The sequence below is a fragment of the Trichomycterus rosablanca genome, chromosome 4 (genome assembly GCF_030014385.1).
Source record: "Trichomycterus rosablanca isolate fTriRos1 chromosome 4, fTriRos1.hap1, whole genome shotgun sequence".
In the NCBI taxonomy this organism is placed as follows: Eukaryota; Metazoa; Chordata; class Actinopteri; order Siluriformes; family Trichomycteridae; genus Trichomycterus; species Trichomycterus rosablanca.
The window spans coordinates 20,122,069-20,139,490 of NC_085991.1; positions in this window are offsets into that span (position 1 = coordinate 20,122,069).

Genomic DNA, 17,422 nt, shown 5'->3' on the forward strand with positions numbered 1-17,422 from the left:
CGAATTACATTTACTCGCGTTACTGTAATTGAGTACACTGTAAGCCTGTAAACATTTTTAGTACAACATACATAAATTATTTACGTTTTTTTGCTCTACTATAAAGTACATTGTACTAATTTGAGTACACTTTTAAATGTGCTAAAAGATTTAAGTTTACTAAACAAAAAAAATTACTTTTCTATCAGATTAACTTAAAAAAGTTAAGGTAATAAAACAGAAAAACGCCCACCATTTACATGTAAGTCCGCCTTTTTTCAGCTTGCTGTTAGTGAATCAGGCAGCCATTTGTTTTAACTTTTGAAACCTGTTGTTGCAAATTACTTTTTACTTTTCATTGAAGGCTTTTTGCAAAAGTAAACTTGTCTTCCTGAAATGTCTTTTGTGAAGTGGAACCTTTGTTAAACCAAATGGACAAACATTTTCTTCCTCATTATGCTATTTTTGAGTAGCATGTACACCAGTCTGATGGGGCTTTTTCATCTTCCGTCTAATTTTGGTAAGTGTTGTACTTTACTTAACAATTTTGTTTAAAATAAATGATCTTAATGTTGACACTAAATAAATAATCAAACAGCACTGCTTTATTTGCCGTATTTAGGCTACATGCTAGCATGTTAGCATGCTAGCCTTCATACGAAGCAAAGAGTGCTGGCTTGCTTTGTTTTAATTCTTAATTAATGCTATTAATGTTGATTTTAATACTTCTGTTTCTTGTTTCTTTTTGTTGTTTTACAGGTTCTTGGTTACTGTGAGGAGCTGTTTGTGTTTCATCAGAACTTTATATACAGTTTGTACAGTTTTAAAGATGTTTTCTTGACATGTTGTATTTTAAGTAAATACTTCTGAAGTGAAAAAGAAAAATAATTTTATAATTGTGTCTGTTTCTCATTCATATTTAAAATGTAATTAACATGAAAACTAAGAAAAAATCAATAGTTTTTTCCATTGAGCTCAAGATATTAAGTAGAATTATTGGGAAAAGCAGTTGGTATAACAAAAAAAAAAGAAGGTTTAATCAACTTGCCTTTTAGGTGTAATAACTTAATGTTTTAAGTTATGCTAACTCAAGTTTTCATTAAACATTGCTTAACTTTTTTAAGGCAACCGGTTTCCTCAAATTTTTTAAGTAGATTGAACTTATCTGGGCTTACAGTGTAGTTTTTTTGTGTACTTGTACTTTTTTAAAGTAGATTCTACAACCAGTAATTTTACTTTTACTTAAGTATGTTTTGTATTAAGAATTGTAATTCGCTACATTTTAAATAACATCCGTTACTGAGTAAAAAAAAAAAAGCTAAAAAAATCACGTCTGGGAAACTGCTGCAGTGAATTCTGGTGCTAAAATAAAGGAGCTGTAATAGGTATAGAGTAGGGAAGGGCGATTTTAAAAGTGTAACATGTTTGGAGTTTGATGTTTTGTTATTTGACAACATAGTCTGATGTCAAAGAATGGCAAAGTTTTGTCTTACATCTTGAAGGTTTTCTTTGGGTCATTTAGTGAAAGTCACAACACCTGTAACCTTGACTTGTTTTGACTTGTTTGGATTTGCAGTCTGACTGTTGTTTGGTATTTGTTAGTGATGAAAAGAAGGCTGGTCTATAGAATCCACAATTAATGCCAGCTTCAGTGGTTACACAGTTTGAAAAAGTTTTATAGGATGGTCTGTACTAAAATGACACATTACACATCCCTAAATGTTTTAAATGTTGTATCAACATGTTTTTTTCTAATATATTTTAATTAAAACAACTATTGTGAGATATATCCACTTGTCCTGTTTGCATTACACAGGAGAGACACCCACTGCTGTTAAAAAAGTAACTAAGTAACGTTTACTCTGAGTACATTTTAAATGAGTTACTTTTTACTTTTTACTTGAGTAGATTTTTAGACTAGTAATTTTACTCGTACTTAAGTAAAAATGTATTAAAGTAATAGTACTTTTACTGGAGTACAATATTTTAGTACTCTTTCCACCTCTGGTTAGGTACCACACAGTTACTGGTAAAGTTCCATCATTTTATCTAGTGATTACTATTGTATTAGTTTATGAGTATATAGTCAATTAACATTTCTGTAATTGTAAATTTGCCGCTGTTAGCAGGATATTTAGTGTGGTGCTAAGCAAAAATCCCTGACTCGTTGCAAGACACTACAATATCAGTGACTGAGACTGAGATAAAGTTGATTTGTTTGAAACTACCGTTTCATGAAGTTCATGTTTCATTTTTGTGTGTATAAAAATGTGGAAAAAACTGTCAATTAATTAATTAATTTATCAGTGATGCCTCATTAGTAATGAAGTGAATGTTTAAAAGACCTATTTTAGCAAGATTCATGATTAAAAAAATATGGAGAAGGTAGAAGTAGGGGTATTCATTTTGCAAAAGGAGCAAAGAAAACAACCGAGGACAAGTGAGCCAGGGTGGTGTGAACACCAGTGGATTTACCTCAGTTGACGCATAGTTATGACTGAACAACATTTTGATGTGAAACATTTAAGAAGGGTGTGCATATTTAATACTCTTGCCAAGGATGTGTTCTACATTGAAGGAAAACAAGACCACCCAGACCAAAGCTCACAGTCAAAAAAAAAAAAAATAATATTAATAATAATAAAGAGATAAAGAAACATAATTTAAAGTGTAAGCTCATTATCAAAAAGGATTACCATTATGCAGTAACACTTTAACCTGCAACCAAATACCACATTATTCAAACACAAAAAATCACACACTTATATTGGGTGCAGAGAGTTGTATAGGCTACCCAACACAGCAAAATTACTGACAAAAACTTAGTGAGAAACTCACTCACCATGGCTGCAGTCCAGATGGAGTCCAAAAAATAAAAAACCCCAAAAAAAGGGAAGCACCACACAGAAGTTGCAGCAAGGGCATACTACGCATACTTTCAACCAGAAGTAATAATGTAAGTGAATTTCGTTCTGAAGGTATCTTTTTGTTTTAGGAGATGCTTGAGTGGGGTTGAAGATTGGGTGTTGGCAGGTGGTATGTGTTGAAGTGTTGTAGCAGAGTAAAAGTTCTTAAAAATGTTTGTAGAAAAGTTGATATTTGAGCAGTTTGAATATTTGGCTGGATTTGACTTAGAAGAAAGGAGGGGGGCAGTATTAGAGGAGAAAGGGTTAGGGTGTTGGATGAAATGCAGAAGGGTGGAATGAATAAGATATTGATTATTAACGTCATGTTAGCATCTAAGACTATTTACATTAAATGCACCTAGTACTTTCTTTTGTAGTCCTGGACATATGTATCTCAGCTCATAGTTGTATGTGTCAGTTCTATTTTGGGAAGTACCAGTTCAATGTACAAATCGGCACTGGGCACGAAATGGGCACTGGGGAATGGGATGGAAAAGGGGGCTGGAGAATAAGAGGGGGCCAGGGGACTGGATGAGTGTCTTGGAAGATAGAAAAATAAAAAATAATAATAAAATAAAAAGCTGGGGACAACCATGTGGTTAATGGTTTTCCAGAAAAATCCTTTCTTTTGTCTTTGGGCTTTTCACTCATTATTCATCTAGTTGTATTCATCTATCTACTTACTGGTCATCCTCTTCCTCTTATACCCTCAAGGTAGTGGGTGGGATTAGTAGGTAAGGTTGGGATTAATAAGGGTAGGATGAAAAGGGTGGGTGGTGGGAGAAATGGAAAGCAGGTGGGGATGAATGATAGAGATGGTGGATGGAGGGTAGTAAATGGTGAGGATGAATGGGACGAATGGGGCAGGGATGGACAAGAGTTGGGGGTGTAATGAAAAGGGGAATGATTAAATTATTAGATTATACTTTTAATTCATTTGGGAGTTGAAGATACTAATTGTTGCAATTTTGCAAGAGGAATTTTTGCCCATTCTTGATGCATACAAGACCTCAGCTGCTGAAGCGTCATTGTCAGTGTTGTCTGATTCTCCTCTTTAAAATGCTCCATACGTTTTCAGTAGGAGACAGATCAGGACTATAAACAAGCATACATTGGCCTGGCATTGACCTGCTGAAATAGACATGGAGTTCCGGGTAAAAGACGCCATCTTGACAACAACATATGTCTTTTAGAAATATAATATATGTGTATAATATTATATTGATAATATGTCTTTTACCAATATAAGCCCTAACAGTACCTTTACATACTTCACATATATGCAAATCACCCATGTCGTAGGGACTGATGCACCCACATGCCATTACAGATGGTGGTTATTGCATTTTTTATTAGTAACAGTCTGGATGGTACTTTTCATCTTTAGCACATAGTGTTGATGTCTTTTTGTCTTAAAAACAAGCAGATACCTGGACTTATCTGACCACAGAACACATTTCCACTCTTTTTCAATCTCAGATGACTTTGGGCCCAGAGAACTTGCTGATGTGATTTTATATGGCCTCCTCTTTGCATAATACAGTTTCAGGGTTGCATTTCTTAATGCAGTGGCGAACTGTGACAATGTACTCAAGAGCCCATGTGGCTATGTCCATCATGATAGCATGACATTTTCTTTAACAATACCACCTGAGGGCTCGATGGTCACTCACGTTCAGCAGCACTTTCAGGGTGGCAGCACAAGGAAAAGACAGGCAGTAATGTTAAAAGCAGGGTGAGCATAGCGTATAAAGACCTATCACAGCCTGTACAGGAGAGCAGTGTGTACAACTGAGCTAAAGCAACAGGTACAGCTCCCGAAACAATGGACCAAGTGGGAAGCAATATGGAGCTAATTTAGTGCCAAAACTTCGCAAATAAACAGAACGTATTCTGTAAATATGATACGATTTGCAAACAAACACAACACGATCTACAAATAAAAAACACTATTTGTAAACAAACACAACACTTCAAATAAAAAACACGACTATTTAACGCACACAATATGATTTACAAATGCAAAACGCCACTGTTGCAAATGCATATGTGACTTTCAAATAAATGCACAGCTGTTTTCTAATACACTGCACTTCACAAACAAATAGAACACGTTTTACAAATACAAACGCTGTTCCGCAAATGCCGTTCGTGAATCACGTGACTTTTGGCACTGTTCTGGCGCTTGTGTCACTTGTCAGATTTTCTCACAAATACATCCCGACTCGTACAAATGCATCGCACCTGAGCAGTAGGGGCCGCTGTGGGTCCACGTTTGAACATGTGAATGAGCGAGAAGAAGCCACTGTTAATTTATCCTACCGAGCATTTGTCTATAATTCTGTGCTACTTTTACCTGCTTTATTTCTGCTAGCGGTTAGTTTTTATGGTTATAGTTAAAGCGTTTTTCATACAACTAGGGAAGCCAATCGTTTTTAAATAGCTATCTGTGACCTTAACATTACGGAACATTGCAAGTAGAAGGTTGGGTCTAATAAAGTTCATTACTGACTAAATGTGTTGAGCATTTTTTACGTTATCTTGTACTTAACTGTTTTTATAAGTAAAACTATTTTTGTTGCTGCTCCCTTGCCAGTTCTGTTCTAATTATTTTTCCTTCTATCTATCTATCTATCTATCTATCTATCTATCTATCTATCTATCTATCTATCTAGCTATCTAGCCGTCCCCCCCCCTTAGTTTTAGTTATTATGTCCACATTGAAACGGTGACAGTGTGGCCAAATATTTTAGCTGTGTTTATGGTCTTATTTAAGTCTAATTTACTATAAAATATGTTTAAGATTATCATGATGTTGAAAAAACAGTAACACTTGTTGACCCAGTCAGGAATGAAGAACATAACAAGCGAAAAATAGCTAGAATTTTGCTAAACTATGTGCTAAATTATAGTTGCTAAACTATGCCTATGTGTTCATGAATTAATATGAATTTTTGTAAAGACAAGGGAACCTTATGACAGCAGGGCTAAGTGGTAATTTAGGACAATGCAGAGAATTTTATCTCATTGTAACTTTATTATTATTATAACGTTATTGTGGACATTATTTACTGATTTTTTACCCGTGAACTGATTTACTGAAGTGTTCCCCGTGTGACCTCTGCAGTAGATGGGTACATTTTAATGTGCAGAATGTACACCCAAACTACATATGTTAAAATGTAGACACGTCCTCCAGAGACTCAGGATGTGTTGTTAATAAATCAGTAAATGGACGGGAATGTATTGACATGCGTGGGTTTCCTCCTGGAGCTTCCGTTTCCTCCTACAGTCCAAAGACATGAAAGCGAGGTGAACTGGAGACACTAAATTGTCCATGACTGTGTTTGATATTAAACTTGTAAACTGTTAAACCTCGTGTAATGAGTAACTACCGTTCCTGTTATTAATGTAACCAAAGTTTAAAACATGACGGTAAAATCCTAATAAATGAATAAACTTGAGATATATCACTGAGATACAGATCAGTGATGCGCGACATATAGTATAAAATAATAATTCATTCAAAAAGGCAAAGCGCTGCATCCACCTAGACTCACAAGCCGGCTGGAGTGGCTTCTTCTCGCTCATTCACATGTTCAAACGTGGACCCACAGCGGCCCCTACTGCTCAGGTGCGATGCATTTGTACGAGTCGGGATGTATTTGTGAGAAAATCTGACAAGTGACACAAGCGCCAGAACAGTGCCAAAAGTCACGTGATTCACGAACGGCATTTGCGGAACAGCGTTTGTATTTGTAAAACGTGTTCTATTTGTTTGTGAAGTGCAGTGTATTAGAAAACAGCTGTGCATTTATTTGAAAGTCACATATGCATTTGCAACAGTGGCGTTTTGCATTTGTAAATCACATTGTGTGCGTTAAATAGTCGTGTTTTTTATTTGAAGATCGTGTTGTGTTTGTTTACAAATAGTGTTTTTTATTTGTAGATCGTGTTGTGTTTGTTTGCAAATCGTATCATATTTACAGAATACGTTCTGTTTATTTGCGAAGTTTTGGCACTAAATTAGCTCCATAATATAGGGACAAGATGTATGAACTGGGTAATTCTGGTAGCTTAAAACTGGTACGTGCCATGATGATAGACATCAAAAGTAACAGTGAAATAAAGGGGGCCATAAGAGTTACATTTAGAGCAATCTGTCATAGTTGCAAGCAGCCCAGCCAATTTCTGTACTATCAGTCTTTCAAACATGGTAAGAAAAAAAACATCCACCACATTCTCTGACTTCTGGTTCTTCTGGTTCAGCACTGGACCTAGTGTGAGTATGTGTTCTGGCAGGAACCACTAGCACCACATGCCAGGAGCTAAAGAAATTGTTACAGCCTTTGTAACAGTCCTGCCTATTTATGAGACACAACCAAAAAAATGTCAAGTGGTCTATTGCAGGCTTACTAATTTGACATAGGGGAAGGCCTCTTCCATTGTCCATGCCAGGCTGGAGGCTGCAGAGGTGTGCTACACAAGAAAGAAACAACCAGAGTGTTCTGGATATAGGGGACAGGGTGATGGTGTCAGCATGGCTAGAGAAATGGAGTGCAGCTGAGATGGTTGTAAATTACTACACTGATCCAAACATTGGGCCAGTGTTCTGCTGACTGGAGAGACAGCAGTGACCAGACAGAGCCTAGTCGGTACAGCACTGCAAAACCACCCCAAAGACAATTGTGTGTATATCTGCCCTGTGAAGGAATAGTGACCGGTGCAAGGTGTTCCTGCCTTTGGCCCAATAAAACAGACCCACATTGACCCTTAGTGTTTAGTTGTAAAAGGGAGGGGTTTCAGGTTATCTACTGTATCTGACTTCACCACTGGAGTAAGAGAATATAACTGCAATAATTAAAACTAATCTATAATTAATTATTATTAAAGCAGTGCTGTGAAAAAAACAAACAAAAAACAAACTTCAGTTGGTACTACATAAATTTAAAGACTGTGGGGTACTGTGTAATGGAAGGTTTTCATACTTTGATATTTGTAAAATTTTCAGATACAGAACAAACTAAATAGACTGCACTTGTCTACTTGACAGTTTGTAAAATGGTGCATTTTATTCAAACCAAGATTGTATTAATTGTACTTAGCACTTTCCCTCTACAAAACAGCGCAGCAGATTTGAAAGCGGCTATACGGTAAAAAACAGTGCAACACATCTATGGCGTCAAAATAGGGCCAAAAGTATTGAGAACCAAAAAGCAGATTTTGAGGACCAAAAAGCAGATTTTGAGGACCAAAAAGCAGATTTTGAGAACTCTGCGCTTTTTCTCAATCATGCTTCTCTCAGTCTCGCTTTCAGTTTAAAAAGTTTCTCGCTTCCTTTTTTTTTTGTCATTTACACTTTTCTCAGCTCAAAATTTTTCTCAAATAAGAGTTTTGGCCCTATTTTGACGGGTGGGCGGGATCTCACCGCTCACCGAGTACATCCTACAGACATCCTTAGTCTCCCTAATCCAGCCTGAAATAGTTCCAACTCCTCTGAAGGAGATTTTTTATTTAGCAAGCAGAAGTTACAAGGAAAGGGTTTTGATAACTTTGTGATCTTGCAAACTTTAGAGGAAACTGTAAATCTGCCTCTGAAAGAGAGATGGAAGTGACCTACACGAAAAAGGGGACCAATAAGGAATGCTAACAAACCGAAAATGTAAGTTTTTGCTTTGGAATAACATGGACACTATTTAGTCAGGCATTCAAGATTTAAGGTACTCGATGAGCGGGGCTTATCTCCAGCAGCCAATCACTGACGAGATCCCGCCCACCCGTCAAAATAGGGTCCTGGTGGGGCTTATTTCCAGCAGCCAATGAGTGACGAGATCCCGCCCAAAGGAGTACAAAGGAAAGCAGAAGCGAGAAACTTTTTAAACTAAAAGCGAGACAGAGAAGCATGATTGAGAAAAAGCACAGCGAAAAGTGAAAAACGGACTATTTATAAATGTAAAATACTCAAAATCTGCTTTTTGGTTCTCAATACTTTTGGCCCTATTTTGACGCCATACACATCCACCACCCAGGAAAGCTGGAAGCTGTGCTGACTAATAAATCGCCACTAGGTGTCAGCATTGATGTAGTAAGCATTAGAGAGCAAGTAACCCACTCCATCTATATTTTACGATGGTCATGTTTAAGGTGCCTTTGACTTACCTGGGCAGTAAACGCTTCGAATTACATACATCATGATGTTGAGCTGCAAATTGGGAAATTATGCATGCTTCATGATTCCAAGCTTTTCTGTAACTCAGTCTGCACAAGCACCAAATGCTCAGTTATACATTTATAGACCACATGTCATAGATGCAACCAACCATTGTATTAGTAGGTATACTTCTATCTGAACATCTAACATTTATGGTACTTTAGGAGTATTAGGTACACTCTGTAACCACCATGTATATCTCTTGAAATGAAGTGTTCAGCGATACTATTTGGGTATGTATTATCTCTTTTGTTAAATACAAAAAAAGCACAAGACAAAATAATGAAATAAAGAAGGATACAAATTGCTAAACAAATTGACATGATTAATGGCATAAAATATACACCACATGCAACACACAACATCCAAAAACTTCATGCTGAGCTAGAGACATCTGGATGGTTTTAACTGGTACTATACTGAAAGAATACAGGGCTTTATGTGCAAAGGCCAATAAGGACCCAACTGCTTAAAGAAAAGCATAAAAGTCGCAAATACATTCTGTCAAAATTTGGACAATGGACAGATAAAACCAAACCAGAGCTTTTTGCCAAAGCATACCATGTGTCATGTTTACAGAACAAAATGAAGCCTCTCTACAGAAACTACCAGCAGACAGGAGCAAGCAGCTCACAGATGGCTACAAAAATGTTTGGAGGCTGTCACTCTTGTCAAGTATGTGCAACTAAGTATTAGGAAAAGGTGCCTTTAATCCTGTTCATGTCATATACTATCATTTTGTTAACTTTTTAGACATACTTGTAAAAATATTTTTATAATACAAAGTTCATATCCACTTATTTCTAAATATTATAGGGGCTTCTTATGCTAAATCAAGGATGGTAATAATGTTAACCACAGCTGAACATAATGACAAATAGGCCATGATGTCAGTAAATGCTATGCCAATTTGTTCATACTGTTTACTCATACATTTTGTTCATTCTTTCAAAATACAATTAAGTTGGCCAGTGAAACTTAGGAAAAATTTCTTAAAAGTTTTAGAAAATTAACAGATCACAAGTTCTTGTCAGATTATTGCTTTTACAAAATGTCCAAACTTTTCCGGAATTTGGGTTTGTACTTTACATGTTCAATCTTCTTTCCTTTTAATGTGTAAGAACACACACACACACACACACACACACACACACACACACACACACACGACGGCAACTTAAGAAACAGTTTTATTTAAGAAAATCATATTTTCAAGCACACACTTCACACCACCTTTATTTAAATGTACTTTAAAAAAAGATAAAAAATACAGAGAATATGGCAAAATAAATTGATTTTCTGTTATCATGACAAATGTCTGAATGGTATAGGATTGATACACATGACAAGGGCTAAAGAAATGTAAGAGTCTCAGGAAAAATGCTCAACTCTTAACTATAGTTTCATTGAAAATGCCAAATTAATGCTCTTTTAGAACTGTATTGCTAATGAAAAATATTTTAATGTAATTATAATGCATGCCACATTTTAAACCTGAATTGTACTATTGTATTTATGTCTGAATCCTTCATTACAATCAGTTAAACCTCAACCTGTTATCATGTTTTTTTTATATTAAAACTAGTATATCCCACTAGATAATCAGATCCTGATTTAAGTATTCACACTGGCTCTAAGACCACTAGTGAAAATGCTCGTATTTTGCATTTGTTTTTAATTAATTTCAAAATATTGTAATATTAGGCACTACAAAAAATGATGTAAGCAAGTCTGCCGTGTAAAATTACCATGTATGCTATAATACCATGTTTTTATGCACAAAAAATCCAGGTGTCTTCCTTGATCATTAGAAGCTTGTTTAAGTAAATACATTATCAGGCAATCACTCATTATGAAGATGGCTGCAATTCAAGTTTTCAGCAAAACATTTGCTACTAGGTAGCATCGTGACGATGAAAATATGGCTTCAAAATTAAGTCAATGTGTCAGAAGTGAAGCAGTTCTTCTATGCAAAGAGGAACTCTCTCAGTGTCAAATCATGCCTAAATTAAAGGTTTCTAAAAGGGCAATGCAATGCATGGGGCATCGGCAGCTCAAGGATTAAGATACTGGACTAGTAATTGGAGGGTTGCTGATCTAAACCCCACCACTTCCAGATTGCAACTGCTGGGCCCTTAAGCAAAGCCCTTAGCCCTCAATTGTTTGGCTTATATTTGGTCACAACTGTAGGTCGCTTGGGATAAAATTGTTAGCCAAATCCCTCAAATCTAAATAAGCACTTTGCCACAACTAAACCATTTGTATGTGTCAAAAGTGACCACACCTTCAATAAAAATCAATACATTTTTTGTTCAATAAGTAATAAAACAGCAAAACAGACAAGACTTTTAATTAATAGCACAGTGTATCAAAACAACAGTGAAGCTTGATAGTGAGAAAAATCAAGAGTGGGGATGTTTTGCCTATTCTGTAATTTGGCACTTGCACAGAATCAACACCCTGACAACAGAGAAGAAGCATTTAATATAATCAAAAGATGGTAGATGGAATTTTTTAAATCATGCCAGGATAAGATGGGTTATCTGATTTTGCAAATACTTGTGGAGTTTATGCTAGCTTGAGTGCATGGTGAACAAAAGTACAAAGAAAATATTTTTTTTCACTGTCTAAATTAATTGTCTTTTGTAAATACATATATACAAATTTATAATTAGATGCCTGCAGCACACTTGAAAAAAGTTGGGACAGGTGTTTACTGCTGTATTAAATCAGCATAAAATAAAATAAAAGTTTTTCTATCAGTTACACATTTAACTAATAATACTTATAACTGCAATTTTGCAAGTGGGATTTTTTTTTTGCCTTTTTTTGCTTGATACAACACTTCGGCTGCTCAACAGTCTGTGGTTGATGTCTGATTTTCATCTTTATGATGCACCCTACATTTTTGATAGTAGACAGATCTTGACTAGGGCCAAGCACACACACACACTGTGTCTATGAAGCCACACTGTTGTAGTGTATGCAAAAGGCTATTGTCTAATGCACAAATAACTCAGTGTCCATTTTTTCCTGAAACTATGGACTTACATGTCCACAGCAGATGTATCCACTGTCTTTTGGTCTATCTGAGACTGAGTTTGATTTTGGACCCAGAGAACTTGAAGGCATACTCCCAGACCCATGTAATAATATTTATCACAGTAGCCTGACAGTTTCCAATGCTGTGCCATCTGAGGGCTCCAAGGTCACAAACATTGAATAGTGTGGTTTCTGGCCTACTTATTCTGACATTTCCCAAGATCCCTTAAATATTTTCACAATCTATAGTAACAGACCTAAGTTATCATGTTAAAAAAAAAATCTTTTTTGCATTAATTATCTTACAAAGTCTGGCAAAAAGTGTTGTGCCATGACCCTTCTTTTATTGCAGAGACTACAGTATTCTTTTATACTTCATGAGTTAAATATTTTATAAACTTTTCATTCTTATTTTGCACCTGTCCTAAATTTCTTTAGTGTATTGAAGGCATCAAATTCAAACTTGAATTATATTCAAGTTAGTCAGCCAAAATACAGTATAACATTTTTTTGGTACTTTTGTCTGTTAAATAAAGGTTCAAAATAATGAATAAACCACAGATTAAAAATTTATAGGAAAATGTGCCTAATTTCACTGACCTCGTTTTTCAAAAATCACAGATTTCACGGATTTTAGAAGAAAAGTGTAATTAAGTAACATTGAATAACAGAATCAATGGAAGCTACATTACATAGCACAGCCTACTCTAATAGCTCCCTCTCAAAGACCAAAATACTTGTCTGTGTTTTGACACATCATCTCTCATAAACAGTTGGGAGTTTTCAAACTCAGTTACCCCAGTAGTGTTTTTAGCTGCTTTAGACTTCGACATCTTGGACATTTTGTCTAACCAATTGTTAATGTAACTGAGTTTGCTGAGTTCATACAGAAAGAAATAGACTGTACATAGACAAATTATCGGAAGCATAATACTTTACTGGCTTGTTCTTTGAGCACAGACTACAGTTAGATGATCACGTGTGTAAAGAAGCACACTTTATGGAATCTTCAAAGGAACAAAATGCACTCAATACGTAAACACATACATCAAACATTGTCAGCACACTACACCACAGAAGTCTGTTGTACTAACGTAATTTTAATGCCGCATGATTACTAGGACTGCCTCATATTGCATATTGTGCTTCATATTTCATACCCTACACGAATAAAAAAAGTTAAATCGCTAAACAGCATTTTTTTATTTAAAACATTTAGAATTTTAAAGAAAATTGCATATTTCACAGGAAACTGCTCATTTCACGGGAAACGGCTCATTTCATGGTCCATGATGCTATTTTCATGGCTGAGAATTAGGGCCTTAATTATATGATTGTACTAAAGACTTGAGAAAAACCCAAAAAGGTATTTTCACTTGTGGTCTCAAACTTTTGCCCCTCACTTTTAGTCCCCAGCACAATTACTGGAGGGTTATAAAAAATTCTACTTTTGATAAGCTCACATTTAAAAAAATCCAACTTTTCCAAGTACATTTATTAAAAGAAATAATTCCTCAAAAATATTTTTAAATCTGGAGTTTCAGAGAATTTGGGTATGCTCGAAAACCTAATGAGCTGTTTACATAGTCAGCAGTTTACGTCAACCTACGCATGCTTCAGAGAGGAAGGCTGTTCGAATTTGAACAGAATTTTGACTGAATAATGAGGGAGTATCTGATGCTTCCTTAGCGGTGAAGGCAATCCCAGCATTCAGTGCGGCACAACTTCTCACAAAAATTTACAAATATGGCGGACGAATGCGGAGCGACGAACAGTTATTTTCAAATGTAAATACATTATCATTGATTTTTAATTTGTATAAACATGTACAAGTGTCATTTATTTGTAAATTCGGGCTCATCAGTGACAATTTAACCGTTTTCGGTAAATGGGGAAGATGTTAGTTGACATGCTAGCGCGTTGTTCCACCTCATCCCATTGGTTTGAATGGCATGAGGCTAACTAAACTGATGGAATCACTGTCATCGCTGTCTAAGTAGCATGTCCGAAAAACCTAACTTATAAGTCGATGACTTATTAGAATGCCTTCTCTTAGGCACTTAGTAGACAGCAAGGCAGCTCACTTTTAAACAGACCTTTGACTGGAAAAATGTTCTGTGGTCAGAAACAAATATTTTGCTTTCTGCCAACAAATAATTAAGATGGGTTCAGCGTAAAAAGAAGGATGACTACACAGAAAAATGTTCACCTGTAAGTAAGATGGGGGCTCTGTAATGTTGTGGGTCTGTTTTTTCTCCAACAGCCATTGTAACCATGTTAGGGCACATGGCATTATGGACTGAAATAAAAAGCCAGTATAACAGACTTTAGATCTTTAGCCACATTAACATATTCTGTTAGTCATCCAAATAATAGCTCAATCGGAGTAGAATTCGTTTATGTATTCGCTATAACGAATAGCCTAACCCTAGTTTCTATTTCATTGAACAAGGTGGCTAATTATTTAAATAATCCATTAAATAGAAAAATATTAGCCATTGCTAGCCATGTAAACACCTGAATCTGATTACATTCCAAATTGTAAAGTCTAAGTACGTTCTGCATAATGGGCATTATTGCAAAATGCATTATCCTGGAATAATCTTGTTGTATAACTACAATAACAATGAAGTCTATCTTATCTATCTTATCTTATAAAGGCTCTTATATACTACTCTTGTATTCTACAGGGGTGAGAAAATCTTTCATCAAGTTCAAAATCATGAATGACTGCTGTATCATACAGAAACTTTGCCTCCACTCAGCATTTGTAAATTCCTTCAGTATGACTCTCTTCCAGCAGGCTTTAGTGCACACTTTCATCCTGAGGTTTTGTGCCATCGGTAGTGGGAATGGCATACTGCCTTTCTTCTTACTCTTACTGGACTCATGTGATCATAGTAACGTTTACACCAAGTGGTACTTTACACTAATGCATTATTTTGGATTGGATTAATTACAGTGTGCATGTAAACAGAAATTTTCATCAGACTATTGAGTAAAGTGTACATATAAACACTTTAGTCTTAATCTCTAATCGGAATGAGTTCATTTGATTTGGAGAAAATCTTTGCATGTAAACATAAGTTTTAACACTAAAACTCATTCCACTCCCCCTTTTAAATGCATTTTCCAGCACTTACTTCTTGAACAGCATTAGACTTTATGTGTTCTAGCTCTGTTGGTATTTCTTGGTATTCCTCTGTTGACATTTGAGGGCGTGAAACAAAATTTTTTTTCATTTGAATTTCTTATAACTATTTTCGCTTATCTTTGTAAGGGATGCCAGTAATTGTAAAGGGGTCTGTATATAAATGTGCTTGTGTATTAGGGTTTACACTTGTAAAAACTATAAAATTTAGAACTACAAATATGCATCTTTAAATAATTTGTGTTTTTGTACATTTAAATGCATTTGATACCACCACAGACACTTTTGTTATCAGGAAAACAATTTCTGACTAAAAGATTATTAAATTTTTGTTCAGTTTTGAATACTACTTTGGCTTAAAGCCTTATGGTAAATTAAAATCCTGAATAGTTCTCCCTCACTATTCTTGTGTGAATTACGTGGTGTTTCTTTGAATATTACCATACTGTCTTACATTGCACATGTCATTCAGTGATATTTACATTAACATACAATGTTCAGTTTTTGTAATTATTTTATATTCATTTTTATTACAAAAACATCATTATTGTAATATATATTATTGAACTTCACATGTAAAAGTGCATTCCAGCATTGCATCTTACCTTGTAAATTGTTGGGTTTTTTTCTGTAATTGTTATCATTTGAGCTATTAACAGGGGTGGGCAGAATACTTGAAAAATGCCCTAAATGTATTAAGCAACATATCCCAATACAGTACATTACATGAATGCATTTAGAATACATTTAGATAATAGCTTTTGAAAGAAATGTGTCAAACTATTTCCAGATGTTACTGACAGGATGATGTACAGGTGCTTTGCTTTTGCATGACATGAATAGGCTGATATTAAGGGAACAAGGAATTTAAAAAAAAATCTATCTTTGATGCAGCAGAACAATGATCTAAAAAACAAAAGCAATTTCACATTTTAGAGGGAAGTACTCATTTAAATGCTGATGCTGTATCAAGTTCATACATTAACACCTGGCAGTTTTTTGTTTGATGGTTTGTTTGTTTTCAAATTACAGAAAGTTTTATTGTAGACGTTAATGCTAAAGGTTGTGCTGACAGTTATAACAGGGGATGATACAGGTGTTGGGAAACAATTTTAGGTTACTTTAATTTGTCAAATCATTTATGTTTTCCACTTTTTTTTGCTTAATGATCTAAAGACAGTAAATGTGACAAATATGCAAAACAAAGGCAATTAAAACTGGGACAAATACTTTTTTACACCATTGAATTAAATTTAATGTTAACGTTAGAAACAGGAGTGACTTGTGATGTACATTTTCACATCATCCATGTTTTCTTTTTTTTTATATTTAGTTTAATGATTTAATGCTTGTCCAAAGTCAGAACTACAATAAAAAAATTATTCTGCAGCAAAAGTATAAATAATTCAAAATGTTTTTTACTTATAAAACTATAAAGTAACTTCATTTCCACTGCTGACTTTTTCACAATATAGTCGTATCCTAAATGAAAAATACTTTATTTTTGCAGTCAAATACATATTCTGACCAGCACTGGCTCATATGAATGTTTCTGTAAGTACATCAGAGATCTGGGAATGTACTAGCAATAATTTTTTTCTATGTTTTTTATTCATCTACAGATTTTTCAGAGTCAGACACCAAACCTATTATTCAGAGCATTAATGAATACATGTGTTTTTTGAATTTTTATATGAAATCTAAAATTTGAAATCAATTTTTTTATTTCTGTATTTTATGTATTTTTTAGTCTCAGCTTTTCATGTAATGTAGTTTGCTTTGCTATGAAAACTTGTTGACTCTGCATGTGAATGAGGGATAAAGTATTTGCACACTCTTGTTGAAATACAACAGTATGAGAAGAATATATCAGTTCTCTTTTTCAGTGGAGGTTTTAAACGTTTTTGTATAAACATGTATACTGCACCCTGTATTTTTTTTATCAGTTGTGCTAGACTACTTCTTCCAGACTCCCTGGTGGTTATATTGTCTTACACATGGTTCAAAATATAATTTAACTCATATGCATCTCAACTTTTCTTACTCTCTTCTCAGGCACACTCTTTTTTTTTATGTGCTTGCCCAGAATGGTAAATACAAAACAGAACACTAGTCTACACGTATTTGCCAGTT